The sequence below is a fragment of the Buceros rhinoceros genome, unplaced genomic scaffold (genome assembly GCF_000710305.1).
Source record: "Buceros rhinoceros silvestris isolate BGI_N320 unplaced genomic scaffold, ASM71030v1 scaffold18508, whole genome shotgun sequence".
NCBI classification, from domain to species: Eukaryota; Metazoa; Chordata; class Aves; order Bucerotiformes; family Bucerotidae; genus Buceros; species Buceros rhinoceros.
This window is the reverse complement of record NW_010427631.1, coordinates 15,305-32,155: the sequence shown is the minus strand read 5'-3', so window position 1 is coordinate 32,155 and position 16,851 is coordinate 15,305.

The window sequence follows — 16,851 nt, the reverse complement described above, 5'->3', positions numbered from 1 at the left end:
CTGCCTAGAAGAGATGAGCTTCTCCTCATCCTCAGGGCAGGCTGCTGTTCATTAGGTAGAAACTATTCTAAAGATGTTGTCCTGTAAATACTGTTTGTGATGTAATCTTGTAAAAGGAAAATGTGGTATATTTATAACAGTATTGTACTCCTAAAACACCACTACCTCCTTCTTTATTGTTGTCCTGATATCTCAATAACCCGTTTCACTCTTGTGAAAATCATGTATCTTATCTGATGCATGCTCTGTTGACTTTGAAAACTCTTCTTTGTCCTGCCTTACGATTAAAACTGGATTCACTGCAAGAGCTTTAAAAACAGTCTTGGACACAGCTCCTTTCTTCTTCTCTTGGTTTATCCAAAATTATCTGCACAGCTTCCTCCTTAGTCCTCACGTCCACCCATACCCATGTCTGTTACTTTTTTCCTTGTTAACTTCATACACCATGTCTCCCCATTGTTCTAACTTCATAGAACTGCAAGAAAACGTAAATACCCTCTCTATTTTCTTTAATTACAAGCAAGGCTTTTGCACTCATTTCTTAAGTAAGCTTCAGCTCTCATCATTCCCTTCTTCATCTTACAGTCTTCCTGGATAAGGTGGTATCTGCTTTATTTTTCTCTTCTGTGATGTGAAATAGAAATGAAGGAAGAAACATGTCTTGTTTGCTCACACATCTGAATGCCACAGGAATCTTTCAAGGGTCAGACTAGTTGTATGCTTTAAAGATTATCTATTGATAGTAGTGAATAGAAGGCTATTTGACGCACATTTGTAAATTCAAAGAGAAACTAGTCTATACCCTTAATTACTAACCTTGTCCCAGCAGTTTGGGATCAAAATTAACAGATGCAAGATACTTGCCCTAATAAGGCAGCAAATAGTTTCTGTTGACAAGGGATCAGATAAGATGGACAAATGCCAAGAAGAAGGTGCTGAAGCAGAGCGTGTAAGTCAGTGTGGCATGTGAGCTATAGCCAGGAACTGGCTATAACATGAAAATTGAAAATTTAGCACAACTTTACACAGAATAGAACAGATTTACTACCATGTTACTGAAGTATAGCTTCTTGTAATTTGTTTATGTCAGTATAAACATTAGTACTGTTGGATAGACAAATTTATTTTAAGAAACCTTTTGTATTGTAGGGAATATCTTATGGAAAATAGTGTTTCTCTTTTTCTAATATTAGTTTATTTAAGGAGTAATATGACAATTTTACTGTGCATTAAATTATTTATTTTTACTCTTAAAGTGGTTGCTGTCATTTTTCAGCAGCTCCAGTCTTTCAGTTGTTTGGGTTGGACAATAAACCTCAGAATTCTAGATGCTGAGAGCTGTATGGAGCATCTGTCTGACACAGCCATACACTCAGTTTTAACCAAGCTTGGGAAACAGCCTGAACCAATTCAGTAGTTTACAGGGCTCTCATATTTGTGGTTAATTCTGACCCTGTCTTGATTTGTAAGACGTGGTGTTGGCTGTAAGAACCATAATTTCTCTTCATGCAATGTTCTGTGAAGCATAGAACTAGAAGTGCTATTGCTTCGGATTCTTACATTGGGGAAGGATAGAATTCATGGTTTCTATCATTTGTCCCAAAAGCAGCAGACTATGAAAATACCAGCAATGAAGAAATAGATTGCCTTTGAGATGCTCCTGATCTTATTGTTCTTACAAAGATGACCGAACCTGCCCTTGAACCCATCTTGATTCTGTTTCTAAGAACTGAAAAATAGTATAGTGATTATGCTTCTTTATGCTGATACTCCTATGTGGATCAAGAGTCAACAGAAAAAAGGAGCTAAGCTTTCCGGTATTTTTGCAGCCATCCGCCTCTGCCCCAGTACATTTACCCCAGCAATTCACAGGAATGAGGGAGGTGGAGTTGTATCAAGATGTCACTATTCTCAAGAGAAAATGTCCAACTTTACCAAGTCAAGCTTTGAGCTTTCATTGAAGGAAATACAGTGTGGGTAATACTTTAAGAACCGAAGCAACGGTGTTAAAAATGAAAAGATAGTTCTCATAATTCAGCTCTAAGAGCCCTTTAAAATCCCATGGCCGGTGGTCATCCATGTAGCAGCAGCAGCCAGTACAAATTTTGATTTACAAGTTTAGATTCAGCTATCTGTCAGTGCAGTGGTACCTGTAGAGTGCTGCTTGCACCATGCTAGCAGTGTGTCTGTCCGCTACTGCATGCGACTGTTCACACAGGGGGACTGCCCCCAGCACTGAAACCGCAGGATAGAATCGCAACGGCTCTACACCATAAAGCCACGGCTGCAGCCTGCAATCGCATACAAAGGAAGATTTTAAATCAGGGAAACTGTTCTCAATTTTATTACAAAAATGGAGGGAGTGAAAAAACATGCTTAAGAAAGAACACAGGCACGTAAACACTTTGTGAGCTCTGGTGGACAGTTGAATAATGGTTTTTGGTCTGTTGTGCATGTCCAGAAAAGCTGCCTGCAGAGGGGCAATGGGTTGTGAGGAGGTTATATTCTGGAATTGCAGAGAACCAAAGTGGAGACTCCAGCAGGAGTGAACTGGAAGCCCTGTGTCACGGAGGCAACACGAGGGAATCTTCTACTGAGATGTGTGTGGTTACCACCCGTGCAGAGTCTTTTCATAGTTTTCTAAGCGGCTGGAATTTTTATTTTGCATGCAGCTTGTAGCCTTTTTTTTTAATTTATTTAACTACACCTTCATTAAGACTTCTCTCTAAGGTAAGTAGTATTTCATTAAAGGGGTAGAGAGGGCAATTTGAGAAATGGGTTCTTTATTGTATAATGGTATATATCAGGCAGGACAGACTTTGGAAAAGAGTAAGTGCACCTAACGCAGGGTCTATTCTTTCATGTAAAAAACAAACCACTATCCCCCAAACAAAAAAACCCAACAACAGTGGGTGTTATTACTGCATTTTTTGAGATTTTTATCAGCAGACGCAGGGTCTATTCTTTCATGTAAAAAACAAACCACTATCCCCCAAACAAAAAAACCCAACAACAGTGGGTGTTATTACTGCATTTTTTGAGATTTTTATCAGCAGTTCTGTAGGACAACTTCTTAAAAAAAAAAAAAAAAAAAAAAAGGTCACTCTAAAAAGCCAGGAAAATGTGCAGGCTCAGTTGTACCTAATTTTCTATAGAGAAACATTATCTTACAATGGCAATTGTTACTGATTCCTTCTGGTTTAATTGTCAAGACCTGTACCCTGTCCATGTCTCTTTCTCGATCACCTTTTCATGGACAGATTTTTCTCATTGGAAACACCTGGCAGATGTGTGAGTAAGCTTGTTAATGAGAGAGATGTTTGTCTGAAGACCTGACAGCAGAGGTAGGGTGGTTAGCAAGGATGCATGCTGCTGGTTGAAACATTCGAGTAAAAGGGTGCCTTGGGAGCAGAAAGTGTCCCTTTGTAACTTATCAGGACGTCATCATATTCACTGTGCTCTTCAGTGCTGGTGATATCTTCCTTCCTCTTGGGCATGTTGACAAGTGCATATTCTGTCTGTTTATTGCTGTTAGCCATAGAGGCTTCATGTTTTCTGTTGTGGCTGATAGTAGAGTACCACAGTTCGCTGGAATTCATAGAATCTTTTTTAGCTAACTGTTCCTAAGAGGGAAGGAGAGAAAGAGAGAGACATAAGTTTCAATGTGATTATACCCTGAAGAAGTTTGCATTGTGAACAAATCTGGTATAGCCTATGTGCTCATGCAGTGGTATTGTCAAACGTAGGTAGTACAGAGAACTGTTTGTAAATTCACAGTCATTTTCTTACTGTACTGGCTGTGGCTGGACACCAGGAGCACCCAACAACATGTGCACACACATGTGTGGATGCAGGGTGGAGACCTGGCTCTTGTCCTGAGGTTGGCACTGCTTAGTGTAGCAGTAGGTTACCTGATAAAAAGCTCATCAACTCACACACAGGAGAGCACAGCAGCATAATTGCAGGTGGGGAGCCAGAATCATCCCTTGCCCTGGCTCCCCCCAGAGCTGTCCCAGGTTAAACATCACCCTAGTGAACCCAGAGTGACATCCAGCCAGTGAGTGAATGGGGGCAGATGGGTGTGGAGAGGGAGTTATTAAAGGTGTGGGACATCTTATCAGTGCATATGATGGGTGAGCACTTGAGGTTTGCACAAGACTTAATATGGGATATTTACAGGAGGACCTAAAGGGACTAGTCAGGGTGATTTGCAGAGTAAAAAGCACAGGTAAACAGAGGAATAAAGGGAGGGCTAGGGGAGTCTTGGTTAGCTGGCAGAGAGACCGTAGGGTCTGGGATTTCACTAAGATCCCAGGCATGCGTGCACCGGTATCTGCACAGGAGACACAGTGTTCTGGAAGACACCTTGGCCTCATGGGAGATGCAGCAATGGCTAATCCTCTTCCTGGCAGCCCTCATCTAAGGCTCTTGAAAATAGAGGGAGGAGAAGGAAGAGCTCTTAACGAAGGAGGAGGTAAGGTTGCGTGGGTAAATGCCTTCCCAACTCTGTTTAGACTTGTCTCTCCCTTTGCCTCTTGAAGTGGTTTGGTAACGGGTTGTGGGTGATTGTACACCTAAATAGCTAGCAGGATGATTCATTAAATCTAAAGCAACGATGTGAACTAAGTACTTGTAGCCAGAAGTTTTGCCCTGATGCTCTTAATTTGAGCCCACTGGGTAATAAAGCCAATACAGGCTTTATGGTGATATCCTCTATTGTCTGCAGTAGTAAAGGTATTTTAAGTGGGTGTTGCTGAGATCATGCTGACATTTGTAGCTACCTTTCATACTCTGTAAGTGGAACAGAGGTATCTGCTCCACAGGTTAATAAACCCAAAAGGTTCTCTTCTGTTTTTCAAACCTAGAAGTTAGAAAGAGTTGTTAGAACATAATTCCTGCAGAATTCGTCTCAGATTTCCCCTGCTTAAATAATTTTGCCTGGTTCAATTCTACTTGGTGCGAAAGATCTCCTGACCGTGAGGACATTTCACTGAAAATAATTCCTGAGTTTTGATTTGAGGCTTTGTAAACTTTTGAGCTTTAGAAATTCGAGGAGTTTTAAGCAGCAGAGCAATCAGGGCAGACTTGCTTAAGAAAAAGAATTCTCTACCTATCTACAGGGGCATAGCTCTCTCCTCCCCTCGTCACTATTGCAAGGAATTGAGAAGGTACCAGTATTTCTCCTAACGTGTCTGTGAAATAAGAACCAGTAGGCTCTTGATTTTCATAAGTGACTGGCTCCAAACCCACAGAGTGAAATCTCGAGCATCTCTTGTCCCTTCCAGCATATAGGTCTACTCAAGATTGCTCATAGTCACATTTTCCAGAATGTTTTCATTCTACAAGTTTTGAAAAGCTGTTATCATCAACTGCTTATTAGTGGAGACACTGAAGTGTGGGTGTGGAGTGATTTGTCCCACACACTGATGGTGTAGGAAGAGCAAGCTTGAAGACTCTTGAGTTTTCATTTGAGTCTTTCATTATTCACAGGCCAAGTTTAATACTCGGAAGGGGTGTCTCTCCCATTGCACTAACAACCCTCCCAGAACTGTCTTCAAACCACACTCTGGGGCTTTTACTTGTGACAGCAAAATCTCTCAAAACTAGACAGCTACTTAGCAGGTTCCCCATTACAGTTCCACCCCCTTCTCTTCCCCCACTGTCCACCCCACGCTCACATATACAAACAATGAGTTCATTTAATCACACCCTTTCTGTCATCTTGCCCACTTTCTTCAAAATTTTCTGCTAAACACCCACACGCCTGCCGGGCACCAACTTTTGCTTTACTGATGTCATCTTTAAAAAAAAAACAAAACAAACCACCGAACAGCGAGGCTGGGCTTCTAAAAGGCAGCGCTTTGTTTGGTGGTACATAGGGCTTCTGGTCATCATTTTTCATTAGTGACTCAAGAGACCACTCACCCTCTGCTGAAATGAACTATTTACAAAGCAGAGGTAACAAAGCACAGACACTCAGCTGCTGCCTCTCAGAGCTCAGCATAGCAACATAGCGCAGTAAAACAGGTACACAAGACCATGAGGTGCATCAGTTCAGTGCTGCTGAGTGCCTGCTCCCCCAACCCTGCCCCCAGGACAATGAGTTTGGGCAGAGGAGCAGGACATGCACCAAGTTACATAGTTACCCCTTAAACTACCTTGGGGTGCACTACCACAGCTACTGAATCTAACCCCAAAGCAGGAAGATGGACTGGGCAATGGGTTTATCATGCCAGTATTTCCCGCATGTCCTCCCCTGCAGTGCAACCGTTTTCTCCATTCTGGTTTATAAGAAACTACATGTTCAAATGTTCAGTGCATGTTTTTGTTGTGGGGGGGGGTTTGCTGGGTTTTTTTCCCCCCCTCATTTGCTTCCTTCTAGAGGCAGTGGGACACTGGAAAGGGAAACTTTATTCTGTTCCAGTAGAGACTTACCCATTCATTGAATCATCTGCTATTTTTTTTACAGTGGAAAGGTTAACCGAATTCTTTAAGCCTCCAATTAAGAAATCACCATTCATCTTTCAACTGAAGACTACTTTTATTACTTTTTTTACTCAAAGTGGTTGGCAATAGTCCAGTTAATTGGCTTTTTGTTAGAAGACCTCATGCTGAAATAAACTATTTGTGGAAACATGTAAGATTTGATGAAACTGTAAAGAAGAGAGGTTACCCTGGCTGCCAGAAAGCTGAGGTGAGAACGGAAGGAGGAGGAGGACAGAGAAGTATACCTAGAGTCATAAGTTGTCCAGGAGCAGGGGACTCTCATCTAAGACATGATCACGAGGTTCAACCACTTGAATTGTCTGATTCAGGCCAGGCAGCACTACACTCAGTCTCTGAAATTATGAATGATAGCTGCGGTCTGTTTGGCCACTGGCAGCCCAAGAGTGGGGCTGCATATCATTGTTATAGCTCAGGTACATACATTTATTTTGTACGTTGGCTTAAACTGTTTTTCGGCCCTGATTATGGACTTTTGTCTCCCCTGAGGGAATGTGATGGACCCCTTGTCATTCTGATACGTGGATGTTTTGGACTTAATTGCCCCAGGGAGCAGCAAAAACATTCACTTTTAGTCATTACCTTGATGATACTTGGCGAATAGCTGCAGGTCTGCGCTGAGGAAAGAGGAAGAAAACACATGTGATTTTAATTCTTTGGTGTAGCAACAGGACAGAAGGACTTCCTGCAGCACGTGATTTACTCAGACTTAGCTACAGACTGAGAACAGGCTGTTCAAAAGTGTGAACTAGTGTGGCATTAGTTGGAGATAGGGTGGAATCTCTGAGGGCTAAATAAATCTGATGACTTTTCAAGCTTTAGCTTTTTTGTCTAATTTAGCACATGCTTATGCAGCACTGCTCATCGACCTTAATAGAAACTAGACATGCAAACTTTTGGGGGTATTTTTGAGGTTTTTTTTTTTTACCTTAACCGAAATCAGTCTTACACGTGTTTCTTAGAAATTACCATTCTTGCTTGCTTGCTTTCTGACTGTATATCACCTTTACGGTCTTTGTATCCTTAATTCTGCCAGAGATGGCTGTCTCGGCACCGGGTCACAGAGGCACTATGAGATGTGCCACAGACCTGAGTGTGCACCGGGTGTCTGTGCACTCGGGCTTGAGCTTTCCTGGAAATTAGTCTTTCTGTCCCGTAAGCATCTAAATGGCAGAGGGTTGTTGCTTGCATTGTCCTTTCTCATGGCTTTATTTTCATCTGCCTGGCTGGTTCTTGTTATGAGGTTGATTGAACTATTGGTTGCTCTTGTAAAATTTGAGCTGAGCTTTCATTTTTGCTTAAGATATGTTTTTTTAAGCATACTTGTTTTGCAGCCTGACTGAAGGAAAGACATCACTCTCTCAATATTGTGTTAAAGCTGCCATCTTGGAGAACTTGCAGTGTTTTCAAACATTGCTGGGCTGCCTTGACACTGCCATGAAATTGCCAATGTACGTGACTAGCAAGAAGCTGATCCTCTCTAAGCAAATACTGCAGCGTGTGAAAGTGGTTAAAGTATTACACCATCCATACATGATATGATGTATCACTTTTCACTGACGGAAAACGTATCAGTCCGAATTGAAACCAAGATCTTGAGTTTCACTTGAACACACGTGATCCTGGCTACTACTTGAGTCTTCCTGATTTGCATATTTAATGTGTAGAAACTATTTTATTAGGAGAATACGTCATACCGATGTCTTTTAGAAAAAGTCCTAAACTCTCCTTGTGTATGGGGAGCAGGAACTTCCATGTGACAAAATACAGGTCATGCTGTGCTGGCAACCCCCTTCCTCCTGCAGCCCTCCACCTTGTTTGCAGGGGATGAAGCAGGGGCATAGCAGAGTTGCCCCGCAGAGTGGGTGCTCCCCCACTGTGGTTTGGGTGCTTGCAAGCCTGCAGGCCCAGCTGTGATGGACGAAGGCTGAGTTTGCCATTGTAAGAGGCAGCTGCAAGGCAGTGACCAAGGCACACATGGTTTAGGAGGCTGGAGGGGATGGCTGCCCCCTCACACTGCCTTTTCCGGGATAAAAAAATCCCAAAGAGGCCCCAAAAAATCCAGCACAGTATGGCAGCAAGGGGCATGTACCCTCCACTGAATGCAAGGAGATTTCCTCCCACTGGGGTGCAAAATGCCTTGCTATGGCTGCTACCCACAGCTGTGCCTGTGCTCACCTACTTCTTCGGTAGCAATGCTGGGTGCTGGCAGATGGCTCTCCCACACCCCCACCCATGTTCCACCACACAACCTCCGGGGTGCTCAAGGAGCCTCTTTACTTACTTTCCTTGTGGGAGTATCTTTTTCTTCTAACGGGGAAGCGCACTTTCCACCTAGGTTATGGAAATAAGGTGGGCAGGTTAGGTCTGGTGCTGGTTAGTCCTTGCTCCCCATGACAACCCCTGGGCACCCACAGTTGTGTAGGGAGACCATTCCACTAGCTTTTTGGACAGGTGACTTTATGCAGCTTCTCCAAGCCCTGCTCTGGGAGCTGCAGGAGCAGGGCCTGCCCCAGGGGAGGAAAGGCACAAATCACAGGCCCACAGATGGAGGGGTGGCAGGAACAAGCTGGCAGCTGATGGTAGGTGCTAGGGCATTCAGCTGTTACTGTGAAGTACAGCCTCTGTGCCACCGGTGACCCGGGCAGTAGCTCAGCAAGGTTTGTGATTTTGAGGAGCAATTTAATATGGCTTGTGCATATTAAATACCTCCAGATGGGTGAGTAGGGAGTAAATATTGGGAAGAGACAGGAGAGAACTAGCGCCATTCCCCTAAGTTATTCACATCAATCTCATCTCTGGCATGTCTCAGTCAAAATGAAAAGGAAAGGAATAGAAAGACAGTGATTGTGTAACGTGAACTACAAACCCACTGGTGAGTGCAAGGCTAGCAGACAGGCTGGTTCCTGACACATCTAATCTCCAGCAGCTGAAATAATCTTTGCCGTCTCAAGCAGAAGACTATACTTCCAAGTTTAAGTACTCAAATTATTCAGCAAATTTAAGATCCTTGAAAGTACATCCAGGTTGCTGTTTCCAAGCTTTTTGGTAATAAATGTTAGGCTCACTGAAGCATGCTCTATTAGTCAGATTTAATAATTTTGTGCCTGTAAAATGCCTGTAGAGTAATTTACAGATATTTCACAATGTGGTATTAGTATTTATATGTTAGATTTACATACACAACAAAAAAGTACTAGGGGACTGTAAAGCTGCTGAGTCATACGCAGTTGGGCCCAACTTGCCGGTAGACGCGCGTTATGAGTCAGTCTCCAATTGTGTATTTGCATATGCTTTTTCTGTCCCAAGACTGGATGTAAACATCCCTGTTCTTTGTTGCTGTTTTACTTCTCTTAGGTCTTATTTCTCTTATATACTACCTAAGTTTGGCTATTTGGTGAAATAATTTCTTTTTGCACATGCCCCTGTTGTTCTTATCACAGTAAAGTACTGCAAATATTAGTGAACTTCCCGAATTTCTGCTTAGTAGCAGAATTTAGATCACTTTTATTGCAGCTGAGTATACAGATAAAGCTAATTCTACCTTGTTCCAGGTTGCCTACCTGGTTTTCCTTGAATCGTATATAGAGTTTTGACTATACAGAGCATAAACTCCTCTTGCTTATTTGGAGATGCTAGTATGAATGTTTCGTATAACTTGGTTCTAAAAGTCCTATGAGATAAATTCAGAATAAAATATGTTCGTATACGTCTCCTGTAAAGAAAGGCTGAGAGAGTTGGGGTTCAGTCTAGCAAAGAGAAGGCTCTGGGGAGACCTTACTATGATCTTTCAGTGCTTAAGTGGGGCTTATAATAAAGATGGGGACAGTCTTTTCAGCAAGGCCTGTTGCAACAGGACAAGGGGTGATGGTTTAAAACTGAAAGAGGGGAGATTTAGACTAGATATAAGGAAGAAAGTTTTTACAAAGAGGGTGGTGAAATGCTGGCACAGTTTGCCAAGAGGTGGTAGAAGCCCGATCTGTGGAGACATTCAAGGTCAGGTTGTATGGGGCTCTGAGCAATCTGATATAGTTGGAGATGTCCCTGCTTACTGCAGGGGGGTTGAACTAGATGACCTTAAAGGTCCCTTCCAACCAAAACCATTCTATGATTCTACAGTTTCACTTTGCTGTTTTGCAGAGCAGCTGCATGAGCTGTTGTACAGTCTCCAGAGGCTGTCGCTCTCGGGAAGTGGTCAAGCCAAATATAGAAGTGCCACTAAAAAGTAAGCTCTCCAAATAGAAGACATGAAGTGGAAGACTTGGGGATATATACAAAGAAGAGAAAAGGATCAAGAAATTAAATAGAGGAGGCAGTGCGGTCTATGGATAAATGGTGGAGTCTGAAATAATTCATCTCCCAGTTATGGAATTTTCTCTCAGCAGCTTCAGTATTAGGCCACCAGCTATTAAAAGCTTGAATTTGTCTTAAGTCTGCTTTGTACACCTGAAACTAAGGTTGCCTTCAGTCCAAGCTTACTTCAGAACTGATCTGCCAAAGGGCCAAGAGGCAACGTGGTGGATTCTCTTTCTGTCCCCAAAGGGCAGAGATAATGGGGCACACTCACATCCACCAAGCCACCTTTATAAGGGGTGATGCGAGCCTTGCCTGCTTTCAGAAATATGACATTCCTCTGATCTGCTGTGGGACATGGCAGCACTAGCCTTCAGGAGGAAGAACTTCAGTGGAAAGCAGATGTAGCTGTTGTCTCCATGTAGCTTGGTCTCCCTCGACAAGAGGTTAGCAGTCCAGAAATAGCTGGACCTCTCTCCAGAAATATCTGGACCTCCAGAAATAGCCAGTTCCTGGCTCCTTAAACTGTGACACAAAACTGTCAAACCCTCAGAAAACAAACTTTTTGATCTAGTCAAAAAGGTGCCATCTTGCTCTGTGTCTGGCTGCTTGACAAAGAAAGTCCAACACCCCATTGCTTCAGTACGATGTAATTTCTGCTATCCCTGTAACTGCCTCCAAGCCCTCCTCCCTGGGACCCCACCAGCCACAGCTGGTCCTCGCCTATACATGGGCTGATTCACCTCAAACTGATGAACCTTGCCTGTCAGTCTCACCGGAACAATAATTTGGGGCTATTTCCTCCACTTGCTTGATGATTTTTGCAAGCCTTGACCCTAGACCCTCCCCCATCGACTTTGATTTTTTTCCATATCCATTTAAAGCTACTCAGGAGAGGTGCTGACAGCTGGATTGTGTGACTGCATGAGTCTCATTCCTTAGGAATTTGGGTTTATTACAGTATAAGCTCTGAATGCAGAACAAAATGCTTTGGGGAGGATGTTTGGAGGTGTATACATGCCTATTTACAAGGCAAGAAACAGGTGTGTTTTGGGAACCTTAGCATGATCAGCATGGATTTCATCCTGCAGCAGGACTAAGTGCCTTCAGGAACGCAGGATCAGTTTGGTGTGGATGAGCTGACTGTTATGACATACGTATAAATTCTGATGTTGTAAGCCGAACTTTTCCTTTAGCCTGACTCTGAGCCTGCCCTGTGCTGTGGAGCAGAGAAGCCCTTCCCAGCCAACCCTCAGCCTCTGCCTCTCATGCTGTCTAGTGAGCAGTGGTGGGGGACACAGGACCTCTGCAGCACCAAAGCCTTACAAGGATGCTGAGTCACTGCACAGGAATAACAGTTTTCCTGAAAAATAAAAAACCCCTCCTCATCATTTCTCCATTCCTCTGAACATCTGAAAGGCCTATGATTTTCCAGAAAGGCCCAGCTTTATCAGCAGTCAGGCAGCTATGATTAAGGAGTCACACGCTACACAAAACTCACAGCGAGCTGGCACTGCTGGAGTGAGATGGGTTGCAGTGATCTCTGATCTGAAAGGGCAGCTAGTTAATGCTCGCCCTGTATTACCTCTACTGGCAGAGGTTTGCTAGAGAAGAGTTTTTGAAAGTGAAGAAAACAGGGTGTCTGAGCACAGGCTGAGACACGGCACCATGTTGGTACCATTGGTTAGGGCAGTGGGACTTCTTCCTCTCCCCCTGATGGGGGATATGGGCTTCCCAGCCCTGTCGAGAATTTTTTCAAAAGCAGAAGTCCCATCTATAAGATAGGTAAGTAAGGCAGTGGGGATTTGGCAAGCTTGGAAGCTAAGAACTTGGGACTGAGACCCTACTGGCATGTGAGACATGGTGCAACAGGAAAAAGTGGATAAGGCGAAACTCTAAGTGTAGTTTTCTTGCCTGGAATCTGACAGCAGATGACAAGTACTCTCTGCTCCTTGTGTTCCTCACCTGTAACACCCTTTCTCTTTTCAGCAGGCTCCTGAGCATCAGTGCTCGGAGTCTACAGATGAAGTAACCTTCCTAAAAATCATTCCAAGGCATCACCATCCCAATACTCTTTGACATACTAAGAACTATGTTGTTCATCTTTATTAGCTTGCTAAATTACCTTTGTTTAATCAAAAAACTCCTCGTGGTACTTTACATGGTCCCTTAAAGCTGATTCATTGCATTTGTTCCTAGTTTTAATAAAATCCCTCTCTTAGCCCTCTTGTTTAGTAGTTAAATATAAAATGGTATTGAACCTACCTTTTTGTTGGTAAGCAGTTTCCCATCCTTCCACTGGTTCTCTGCACCCTTGGGCAGCCAGTTTTGGCGTGGTTTCCCTCTGGCTGAATTGTTTTCCGTACTGGCTATGTTACAGAGTGAAGCTCAGTGACAAAAAAGGCTCGTTATCTCTCACGCTGCAAGCGTATGCAGGACCCAGATATTGTGCACCTAAAAATAAAAGCCCAAAGCCTCCACCCCAGAGAAGCACTGATGAGTGGCAGTGGGAGAGGAAGAGAGGAGGAATGGGTGGCTGATGTGGCTTCCTGGGGTGCTGCGGCTGGCAAGGGTGTGCTGGTGCTAGTGGCCCCCATGAAGAGGCTACGAGGTTGCAGCACGGACTCCCTCCAGGATGCCTCAACTAAAATAGCAACTTAGGATGCTCTTGTCAAGAGGAAACCACATGCCTGGCCATCTTGTTCTTCTGAGAAATGGTGTGACAAACTGAATGGTAAAACCCAAACCCTTCAAACCCTGGTGAAGCACAGTGTTTGATACTGAAGCTTTCAAATGCAATCTCGTTTTGCTTCCTCCTCTCCCTTTTGTCTTTTCTAATTAATTTTTCTGCCTCCTGAGCTACAAGGAAGAAGAAAAATAAAAAAACCAGAAAAACAATTTGCAAGGCTGATGATTCAGGGGGTAAGTATGTTTTAATTCACACATTGTGGTTGCAATACAATTGAGATACAAGAAAAAAAATATCTCTGTAAGACTTCCGGTGTCCACAGCCACTTTATCAAAACACAGAGGTGAGAAGTGTCAGGTGGTTAACAGTTTCCCAATGTGTGCTGTCTCCCCCAGTTTGCAGATAGGTGTAACCTGCCACGAGCTAGGTGTCAGCTAAGCAGCCCCTCTTCTTTGTTTCTCTTTTGCACTTGCTAGGCAGTCCCATACCAGATTTCAGCAGCAGCAGCTGTGATTTGCAGTCTTTTACTGCAGACAACAGCAGTGTGGTAGTGGAGGAAGGAAACACCGTTTGGGAAGGGATCAAAGATCAGACATCTCAAAGTCAAATGACCAAGAATAAACACTGTGGCTGCCTACAAACCACCCTTGTGCACAAACATGACACTTTGTCTGAAACCCTGCCCGAATAAGCATCACCTGGTCCTACGGCACCCGTCCGCTGCTGACTGCAGGTCCTGCCACAGCCTACCCTGATGCAGTGACACAGGCTACAATGTGTGCTGGTAGGTACAGTTACTGTCTTTACCCCAGTACACTGCAGCGCTCCAAATCCAGCCAAGGGGTATGTACATTCCTTTTTTAATTTACTGGGAGCTAGAGAAACAATCCTAGTGCAGCAGAAAGGAAAGGAAGAGTGTGAATTACCAGGTTTTTCAAGCAGTTGTTGCAGAACTACCTTCTGTCCAATTTATTGCCAAACTTGCACTGCAGGGTTAGTGAGTGGACCTCACATCCCTGCCTGCCTTATGTTTAAAGTAATGAACCAAGTGCTGATGTTGGCTTGTCCCTGGAGAAAGAGAGGGAGAGTGGCCAGGAAGAGATACGCAGTAGTTGGATGTGGATGCAGACACACAAGCACTTGGGCTAGGAGGGTATCCCTAAATGCCTGGGATCCTTGCAACTTCAGGAGCTGTTCAGAGGAGAGGCAGAGCCTGGATGAAGCAGCCAGCATCCATGACTCTTTATCACCAGATAAGGGTTGATGTAAGCAATTTAAAGTCAATACATTTTTCCGGCCACAATAACCATATCTATCCTTTGCCTGGTTATTGCTAAGACTGAAGGTTTGATCCTTATTAAAAGGTGTTTGCTGTAGCAGCACCCAGGTTTTCAGGGTTGTTTGGAAAGGCTTTTGGAACATGACAGAAAATAAAATGTTTAAAACTGACAAGGACATTTCCTATGAATAGAAAATCAGCTAGGCTTGCAGTTCTTTTTTAAATCAGCTGCAGTTCTTTTTTAAATCAACTGCAATTCCTTCTGTCATCACTAAGCAGCAAAGTTCAGCTATGAGGACTTCAGTAAAAGCGTCCGCGAGCTTCCTTCTAAAGTTCTGTTTTAAAATTGTAACAGAGCTACGGCAAGAACACCAGCAAAGCCTGGAATTAATCTTTGCATCTGTGCATAGGTCAATCACACCTGCTAGGAGGCTTTGGTGCAAAAGGACAGCGTTCCAGCAAAACTTTAATGTTTATTTTAGTTTTGAAAGTTCTGAGGGACTGACAATCAGGAATTAAATGTTTGCTTGTGAATCTCCATGGCAGTTTTCCCCTCTGACTTGGTTGAAGGCCTTACTCCTCAGCCTATTTGTGTTGCTTAATAGCTGCAAAATGGTCTGGCAAACCCCAGGAGAACTGTTTTTCACTGATTTCACAGTTTGGTCCAGTAAGTATGATTTCTTCCAGAAATCTTACAGGAAATGCAACTATGAAAGTAACTCAAGGAAAGGAAAATGAGATGTGGTATTTCAAAGGAAGAAGACAATAGTATGAAGCAATCTCAGTTTCCAGAATGACGGGAATGAATTATTGAACCTTCTCGAAAGCACATCCAAAATGGGTCTTTAGAGGAATACTGATACTTGAGCTGTTTCTATTTTCAGATAATTAATTACCGCTTTGGAGAAAAACTGCTTATGTGTGAACATGTCTCAGAAATTTTTTTTTCAAGCTGTGATTTTGGCCTCTTGGTTTCCCTCAACCTATGTGCATTATTCAAGGTAATTTGTGCAGCAATTTGACTAAAAGATAACATCTTTAATGCAATCACTGTCACCAGCAGTTGCAAGAACTTGCAAAAATGTAAGCCACCAAACCAGAAAGCAGAAACACGAAATACAGTTTACCAGTACAATTTTGATTAGAAAATCAGGTCTTGCTGGCTGGTTGCCCCACCACACAAGGGTGTGAGCAACTCATGGGCTGAGGTTTTTTGTTGGTTTCAGTAACATGATCACATTTGGTAGAAAAAGAGAAACAGATATATAAAAATGACAAAGCAAAAAGGCACAAAACAATGACTCAAAATGGCTGTGTGAACTATTTTTTATGTAATCTCAGATAAGAGTTGAGAGGAAGGGGTGTGATTGCAGGATGGCAGCCCTGTATTTCCAAAAGATAGGGCAGAGGAAGGAGCATGGACCTGTGGAGGAACAAGAGGAAATGGAGAAAAGGGAAGACCAAGGCTCTGCTTTTTCCCTGAAGTAACATATGACCTAGGCTCTGAGTTGAGCTCTGGGCTTGCTCTGGTCTCCTTACCTGGAAAACCAGTCGTGTTACAGCAGCATCAGCAGCTCCTTGGTCTCCCCTTATTTACACATGGGGCATAGACCCCTAACTGGATCCTCTGAGTTACATGTTGGCGAAGTTTATACTTTTCCTTGCAGCATGACTGCTGACCTGAGCTCCTTTCCCTGAGCTCAGGTCAGGGCCAGGGTGACCTTTCCTTCTGCCCCTCACACACAGGTGCTCAGCCAGCTTAGAAATCTGGGCTTGTATTTATTAGTTGCAAATACATAAACTTACAGAAAAGGCACTTGTCAAAAACACAGCCTTGTGACATTCTACCCTTGTCTGTCTAGCAGCCCACCCGGGAAATCTTCAGTTTCTGGCTCTGATATTTGCAGTCACAACCACTGAAGTTATCCAGCTGAATGCTTGAGGGGAAGGATGTTTTTGCAGGGTGCCTCTTACCGTATGTGCAGGGAGGTGGAATGCCCCTAGAGTAAGAGAGAAGTATATAAAAAAAGGGAAGCTGCACTCCATGGACCAGTTGCTCTCTGGTCTCACTGAGAGCACAGCTAAG